Here is an 8989-nt window from a genome sequence, read left to right as displayed (position 1 = left end):
GCCATAGTTGACCACTATGTATCTGAGGGGGTGTTTTCTGAAGAGGAGCTGGAAATGTTTCCCGAGAGTAAACCTAACGGGTTTGAGCTCCAGCTTCAGATGGAAAGACTACAGATGGAGGAGGGGGAGAGGAAATGGGAACATGAGTTCCAGATAAGGAAGCTGGAGGCAGAGAGGGAAAGAGAAAAGGCTGAATGGCAGAGAGAAGAAAGGGAGGAAGAAAAGAATATTGCAGCTGGGAGGTCCAGTGTTTGACATTGATGATGTATATAGCTTGAAAGGGCTGGTTGTAATTGATGAATTTAATAAGTGTGTCCCGATTATGAAAAGGCGTTCCGAGATGAAAAGGATGCCGCTACTTTAAGGGAGTCTGCTGCGTTAGCAGACAAGGTTGTTTTAACTGGTAAGTTTGAGTTTACTCCAGATAGGAGTTTCCCAGAGAGTAACTGTGAGGATCAGGGGAACATGGAATTTGAAACTGGGACTGGTATTGAAGGCCTAGAAGAGGCAGCTGTCCCATTTGCCTGCGTTCAGGTTGTTGAGGTACCTGTGAATTCATAGGGTACTGAACCTTGTGGTGAAACACAGTTAAGGTCTAAGGTTTCTGACTTGGTTGAAAAGGAATGCAATTCTTTTGGGTCAGATGGACTTGGTTCAGTGAGTAAGGGGTTAACCCTGGCACCAGTGGAAAGTGAGGATTCTCAGTCACTTGTGTTAGAAGGTGTTCTAAACGTTGGTGATGAGATGAAAACTAGTGAAGTGAATTTAATGGACAATAGTGAGGAAGGAGCTGTGTCTGGATTTTTAAATAAAGAACTGGAGAAGTTTGGACTGGTTTCATGACCTTTGACCCTGCTTGCAGAACAATGGTCTGTTGAAGAATGTGTCAGCTTGTTAAACTCTGTTTTAGAAGTTGAAAGTAAACCACTCCAAGGTCAGAGAACAGTTGTTCAAGATGACAATGTAGGAAAAAAAATTGTTTTGGTTTTGAGAGGCCACCTGTCTGCGTTACTATGGGAACGAATCGAAGTAAAAGTCGAAGAAACAGATTAGATAGTTTATTTGGGAATTTCCAGAATGTAAACGTGGTTTTCATAAGTTTAGAGATGGTGTTGAGCTTGGTAAACATTATTGGCAGCTATCCAGGGTGAAATTAAGTCAGCAGAATGACTAACGAGCAAGCTCATGGCTGGCAACCCGTGCACATATACTGGCACAGTTAGCAGAGATAGGAGTTTAATTTATGGAAGTTTGTCAGAGACTTTTCTACCTTTCATGTTACAGCAGGATTTGGAGAGTAAGGGGGATAAAAAAAGGCTTGTCTTTGTCAAAGGTTGAATTTATAGCAGAGCAAGGTAAAGATTCTAAAATTACTGTGTTAAAGGAGACAGCTCCTTTATAGGAGGTTTGGAGAGGGTCAGCAGGATATTACCTGAAAGATGGGGTATTGATGAGGAGGTGGAGACTACCTACTGAGTTTGCAGATGAGGATTGGGCAACTGAACATCAAGTGATGGTCCCGAAAGTTTACAGCGCTGAAATTTTAAACGTGGCTTATAATATGTCCTTATGTGGACAATTTGAAGTGGAAAAGACAGTAAATGGAAGTGAGAAGGAATTCTACTGGCCTAATTTAAGGAAGGCTATTGTGAACTTATGCAGGGCTTGTCATACCTGTCAGAGTGTAGAAAAACCTAATCCAGTACCTAGCAGTACCATTTAGGCCGATACCTGTTCTTGGTGAACCGTCTTCCAGGGTCACAGTGGATTGTGTGGGCCCATTGCCAAAGACTGCAGCTAGCTACGAGTATCTGTTAACCATCATGTGTGCTGTGTCTAGGTTCCATGGAATGGTGCCCTTCTGGAACATCAAGACCAAGACTGTGGTAAAAGCACTTTCTACACTGGTAGGTGTACCTAAAGGAAGCTAATTTGTCCAGGGTAGTAACTTTATATCAAGAACATTCCAGGGGATAGTGAAAGAGTTGAGAGCTAAGCATATTGTATCACCTTTGACCTTACTGAGAGAGCAATGGTCAGACCAGAATGAAAATATGATTAAGGGTTATTATGACTCCTACCCTGCAGCAGTGAGTACTGTTATGATGATGGAGGAGATTGTCATGTCTACTACTGGATTACCAATTCATTTTACTGAACACCCTGTAGTTTTCACAAGACTCAGAAAGTCTGATGTTTTGGAAAATACTGATGGAAAAATTCAACATTCGCAGTCAAAGCAGCAAAAACAACTGAAGAGCTTAATTGACAAGTATAAACGTTTATTCCCTGATATTCTAAGGCTGTGCAATGCATGATCTCATTGTAAATTCAGTCCAGGCTATTAAGCAGCATCCCTACAGAGTGACCTTGGAGGAAAGCAAGCTGGTAGAAAAACTGTTTAAATGGCTGTCTGAGGCAAATCTCACAGTGAACCTCACCAAAAGTGAGCTCGGCCATGCCACGGTCACATACCTGGGGTATGTGGTAGGACCGGGGCAGCTGGCTCCTGTGCAGGCTAAAGTACAGGCTATTTCTGAAGTTCCCTTCCCGACTGATAAGAGGGTAGGGTACTATTGGAAGTTTTGTAAGAACTTTGCAGATATTGCCCTCCTTCTTACTAAGCTCTTGCAAAAGAGTAAGAAATTTGTGTGGAGTGACACCTGTCAACAAGCTTTCGAGAGTCTGAAAACTATACTGTGTCACCACCCTGTGTTAAAAGCACCTGACTTTTCAAAACCCTTCTCCCTAGCAACAGATGCTAGCGACGAAGCTGCAGGGACAGTGTTGCTGCAGAAAGGCTGGGATAAAATTGAACACCCAGTTGCTTATTTCTCTAGGAAGTTCATTGTGCACCAGAGAAATTATTCCACTGTAGATAAAGAATTACTGTCACTTATTCTGGCATTACAGCATTTTTAGGTTTACACTTGTCCAGCACAGAAGCCATTGATAGTTTATACTGATCACAACCCATTGGTAGTTTTGACTAACATGAAGAATAAAAATAGTCAGTTATTAAGTTGGAGTCTGTTATTGCAAGAATTTGATGTGAAGATAAAACATATAAAAGGAACTGACAATGTAATTGCTGATTGTTTATCTAGGTGTTAGTTTTAAAAATCCTATATATTACTCTGTCGACTAATAACTATCTGTACACCATATTAGACTCTGTAATGTGCATGCATGGTTTAATTTTTACACACTGTAAAAATTCCTAAAAATCGGGGGGGGGGGGTGTTATATACCCCTGGGGTTCATATTTTCTGTGTACAATCACTTTAAAATGTCAGAAGAATGAGGCTGGCTTTTGGACACTGACCTCCCTGTGAACTGGTACTGCTAATGAGAGAGAGATGAAGAACAGAGGGGGAGGGAGAGTTATGCAACACAGATGGGAGAGAGAGAGAGACAAGGATTAAAATGAATGATTTAGTATTATGGCTTCTTCGCTAATTGTTGACTTTAACACCAAGGACATTTGGCCTGTTTGTGTGGTTATCTGCTGACACAGCAGAGTGATGCCAGTTGCCTGTTGAGACAGGAGGGCGTGGCCAGTTTGATGGACATGGACAGGATCAGTTGATGTATGGCTGATACCTCGTCAGGGGAGATAAAAGATGGGTCTGCTAAGACACCAGCAGACACGACACGAGTCTCTGCAAGAGTGTTGTGCACCCACAGGAAGGTGGGGGTTTGGAGGACCGAATCGGGAGATTGGTCACAAAAGCTCACAGTGTGACGGTAGGACCGGTGGGGGCTCGTGTGTGCGTCCACTCACGCCAGAGTGACGAGTCCACCACGGAAGTACGGTCTAGCTGAGAACAGAGGGTCATATCCGAATGACCACATCAGTACAATGAAACAAGAAGACAATGGAATGTTTGCCTGCTGCAGCTGCTTACATCTCGCTCACTCTCTCTCTCTCTTTCTCACTCTCTCTCTCCAACGTTACACTAGCAACTACTTCGACCTAAGCTAAACTGAACTGAACTAAACTGAACTGAACTTTCATCATCTCCTAAGACTATTCATTTACCCCTAAACTTTGGAAGAGCTTGGTTTTTGATTCCTTTTACCACACTTCTGTATATATACTTATACATATATATTTGCTAACCTGTAATATATACATATTTGCATTTTATTTTGTACTGTATTACTTAGTTTGCTAATAAACTTTATTAGTTATTAGTAATTACAGACTCCAACGTGTATTCCATTTCTGCTGTTTTGGTAATCCAGTTACGGGGTACGTCACAAATTGGGGGCTCATCTGGGATTTGATTAACAAATTGGGGGCTGGTGAATTGTTCGGAGTAAAAATTCCCGTATCTGATCTGGTTGTGTGGAAAACCATAAAGGAAACCAACTGAGATGGAGATTGACAAATTTTTAAGGGAATCAACTTCAGAGGCATTATGGGATGCCAGAAAGTTGGAATTGTTGAATATTGTGGAACAGTTGAAACTTGTGAGGGTGAAACTGGCAATGAGGAAGTCGAAGGTATAGAGAGCCATAGTTGACCACTATGTATCTGAGGGGGTGTTTTCCGAAGAGGAGCTGGAAATGTTTCCCGAGAGTAAACCTAACGGGTTTGAGCTCCAGCTTCAGATGGAAAGACTACAGATGGAGGAGGGGGAGAGGAAATGGGAACATGAGTTCCAGATAAGGAAGCTGGAGGCAGAGAGGGAAAGAGAAAAGGCTGAATGGCAGAGAGAAGAAAGGGAGGAAGAAAAGAATATTGCAGCTGGGAGGTCCAGTGTTTGACATTGATGATGTATATAGCTTGAAAGGGCTGGTTGTAATTGATGAATTTAATAAGTGTGTCCCGATTATGAAAAGGCGTTCCGAGATGAAAAGGATGCCGCTACTTTAAGGGAGTCTGCTGCGTTAGCAGACAAGGTTGTTTTAACTGGTAAGTTTGAGTTTACTCCAGATAGGAGTTTCCCAGAGAGTAACTGTGAGGATCAGGGGAACATGGAATTTGAAACTGGGACTGGTATTGAAGGCCTAGAAGAGGCAGCTGTCCCATTTGCCTGCGTTCAGGTTGTTGAGGTACCTGTGAATTCATAGGGTACTGAACCTTGTGGTGAAACACAGTTAAGGTCTAAGGTTTCTGACTTGGTTGAAAAGGAATGCAATTCTTTTGGGTCAGATGGACTTGGTTCAGTGAGTAAGGGGTTAACCCTGGCACCAGTGGAAAGTGAGGATTCTCAGTCACTTGTGTTAGAAGGTGTTCTAAACGTTGGTGATGAGATGAAAACTAGTGAAGTGAATTTAATGGACAATAGTGAGGAAGGAGCTGTGTCTGGATTTTTAAATAAAGAACTGGAGAAGTTTGGACTGGTTTCATGACCTTTGACCCTGCTTGCAGAACAATGGTCTGTTGAAGAATGTGTCAGCTTGTTAAACTCTGTTTTAGAAGTTGAAAGTAAACCACTCCAAGGTCAGAGAACAGTTGTTCAAGATGACAATGTAGGAAAAAAAATTGTTTTGGTTTTGAGAGGCCACCTGTCTGCGTTACTATGGGAACGAATCGAAGTAAAAGTCGAAGAAACAGATTAGATAGTTTATTTGGGAATTTCCAGAATGTAAACGTGGTTTTCATAAGTTTAGAGATGGTGTTGAGCTTGGTAAACATTATTGGCAGCTATCCAGGGTGAAATTAAGTCAGCAGAATGACTAACGAGCAAGCTCATGGCTGGCAACCCGTGCACATATACTGGCACAGTTAGCAGAGATAGGAGTTTAATTTATGGAAGTTTGTCAGAGACTTTTCTACCTTTCATGTTACAGCAGGATTTGGAGAGTAAGGGGGATAAAAAAAGGCTTGTCTTTGTCAAAGGTTGAATTTATAGCAGAGCAAGGTAAAGATTCTAAAATTACTGTGTTAAAGGAGACAGCTCCTTTATAGGAGGTTTGGAGAGGGTCAGCAGGATATTACCTGAAAGATGGGGTATTGATGAGGAGGTGGAGACTACCTACTGAGTTTGCAGATGAGGATTGGGCAACTGAACATCAAGTGATGGTCCCGAAAGTTTACAGCGCTGAAATTTTAAACGTGGCTTATAATATGTCCTTATGTGGACAATTTGAAGTGGAAAAGACAGTAAATGGAAGTGAGAAGGAATTCTACTGGCCTAATTTAAGGAAGGCTATTGTGAACTTATGCAGGGCTTGTCATACCTGTCAGAGTGTAGAAAAACCTAATCCAGTACCTAGCAGTACCATTTAGGCCGATACCTGTTCTTGGTGAACCGTCTTCCAGGGTCACAGTGGATTGTGTGGGCCCATTGCCAAAGACTGCAGCTAGCTACGAGTATCTGTTAACCATCATGTGTGCTGTGTCTAGGTTCCATGGAATGGTGCCCTTCTGGAACATCAAGACCAAGACTGTGGTAAAAGCACTTTCTACACTGGTAGGTGTACCTAAAGGAAGCTAATTTGTCCAGGGTAGTAACTTTATATCAAGAACATTCCAGGGGATAGTGAAAGAGTTGAGAGCTAAGCATATTGTATCACCTTTGACCTTACTGAGAGAGCAATGGTCAGACCAGAATGAAAATATGATTAAGGGTTATTATGACTCCTACCCTGCAGCAGTGAGTACTGTTATGATGATGGAGGAGATTGTCATGTCTACTACTGGATTACCAATTCATTTTACTGAACACCCTGTAGTTTTCACAAGACTCAGAAAGTCTGATGTTTTGGAAAATACTGATGGAAAAATTCAACATTCGCAGTCAAAGCAGCAAAAACAACTGAAGAGCTTAATTGACAAGTATAAACGTTTATTCCCTGATATTCTAAGGCTGTGCAATGCATGATCTCATTGTAAATTCAGTCCAGGCTATTAAGCAGCATCCCTACAGAGTGACCTTGGAGGAAAGCAAGCTGGTAGAAAAACTGTTTAAATGGCTGTCTGAGGCAAATCTCACAGTGAACCTCACCAAAAGTGAGCTCGGCCATGCCACGGTCACATACCTGGGGTATGTGGTAGGACCGGGGCAGCTGGCTCCTGTGCAGGCTAAAGTACAGGCTATTTCTGAAGTTCCCTTCCCGACTGATAAGAGGGTAGGGTACTATTGGAAGTTTTGTAAGAACTTTGCAGATATTGCCCTCCTTCTTACTAAGCTCTTGCAAAAGAGTAAGAAATTTGTGTGGAGTGACACCTGTCAACAAGCTTTCGAGAGTCTGAAAACTATACTGTGTCACCACCCTGTGTTAAAAGCACCTGACTTTTCAAAACCCTTCTCCCTAGCAACAGATGCTAGCGACGAAGCTGCAGGGACAGTGTTGCTGCAGAAAGGCTGGGATAAAATTGAACACCCAGTTGCTTATTTCTCTAGGAAGTTCATTGTGCACCAGAGAAATTATTCCACTGTAGATAAAGAATTACTGTCACTTATTCTGGCATTACAGCATTTTTAGGTTTACACTTGTCCAGCACAGAAGCCATTGATAGTTTATACTGATCACAACCCATTGGTAGTTTTGACTAACATGAAGAATAAAAATAGTCAGTTATTAAGTTGGAGTCTGTTATTGCAAGAATTTGATGTGAAGATAAAACATATAAAAGGAACTGACAATGTAATTGCTGATTGTTTATCTAGGTGTTAGTTTTAAAAATCCTATATATTACTCTGTCGACTAATAACTATCTGTACACCATATTAGACTCTGTAATGTGCATGCATGGTTTAATTTTTACACACTGTAAAAATTCCTAAAAATCGGGGGGGGGGGGTGTTATATACCCCTGGGGTTCATATTTTCTGTGTACAATCACTTTAAAATGTCAGAAGAATGAGGCTGGCTTTTGGACACTGACCTCCCTGTGAACTGGTACTGCTAATGAGAGAGAGATGAAGAACAGAGGGGGAGGGAGAGTTATGCAACACAGATGGGAGAGAGAGAGAGACAAGGATTAAAATGAATGATTTAGTATTATGGCTTCTTCGCTAATTGTTGACTTTAACACCAAGGACATTTGGCCTGTTTGTGTGGTTATCTGCTGACACAGCAGAGTGATGCCAGTTGCCTGTTGAGACAGGAGGGCGTGGCCAGTTTGATGGACATGGACAGGATCAGTTGATGTATGGCTGATACCTCGTCAGGGGAGATAAAAGATGGGTCTGCTAAGACACCAGCAGACACGACACGAGTCTCTGCAAGAGTGTTGTGCACCCACAGGAAGGTGGGGGTTTGGAGGACCGAATCGGGAGATTGGTCACAAAAGCTCACAGTGTGACGGTAGGACCGGTGGGGGCTCGTGTGTGCGTCCACTCACGCCAGAGTGACGAGTCCACCACGGAAGTACGGTCTAGCTGAGAACAGAGGGTCATATCCGAATGACCACATCAGTACAATGAAACAAGAAGACAATGGAATGTTTGCCTGCTGCAGCTGCTTACATCTCGCTCACTCTCTCTCTCTCTTTCTCACTCTCTCTCTCCAACGTTACACTAGCAACTACTTCGACCTAAGCTAAACTGAACTGAACTAAACTGAACTGAACTTTCATCATCTCCTAAGACTATTCATTTACCCCTAAACTTTGGAAGAGCTTGGTTTTTGATTCCTTTTACCACACTTCTGTATATATACTTATACATATATATTTGCTAACCTGTAATATATACATATTTGCATTTTATTTTGTACTGTATTACTTAGTTTGCTAATAAACTTTATTAGTTATTAGTAATTACAGACTCCAACGTGTATTCCATTTCTGCTGTTTTGGTAATCCAGTTACGGGGTACGTCACAAATTGGGGGCTCATCTGGGATTTGATTAACAAATTGGGGGCTGGTGAATTGTTCGGAGTAAAAATTCCCGTATCTGATCTGGTTGTGTGGAAAACCATAAAGGAAACCAACTGAGATGGAGATTGACAAATTTTTAAGGGAATCAACTTCAGAGGCATTATGGGATGCCAGAAAGTTGGAATTGTTGAATATTGTGGAACAGTTGA

This window comes from Hypanus sabinus, chromosome 11 (genome assembly GCF_030144855.1).
Source record: "Hypanus sabinus isolate sHypSab1 chromosome 11, sHypSab1.hap1, whole genome shotgun sequence".
Taxonomy (NCBI): Eukaryota; Metazoa; Chordata; class Chondrichthyes; order Myliobatiformes; family Dasyatidae; genus Hypanus; species Hypanus sabinus.
Note: the sequence above shows the minus strand (reverse complement) of the source record.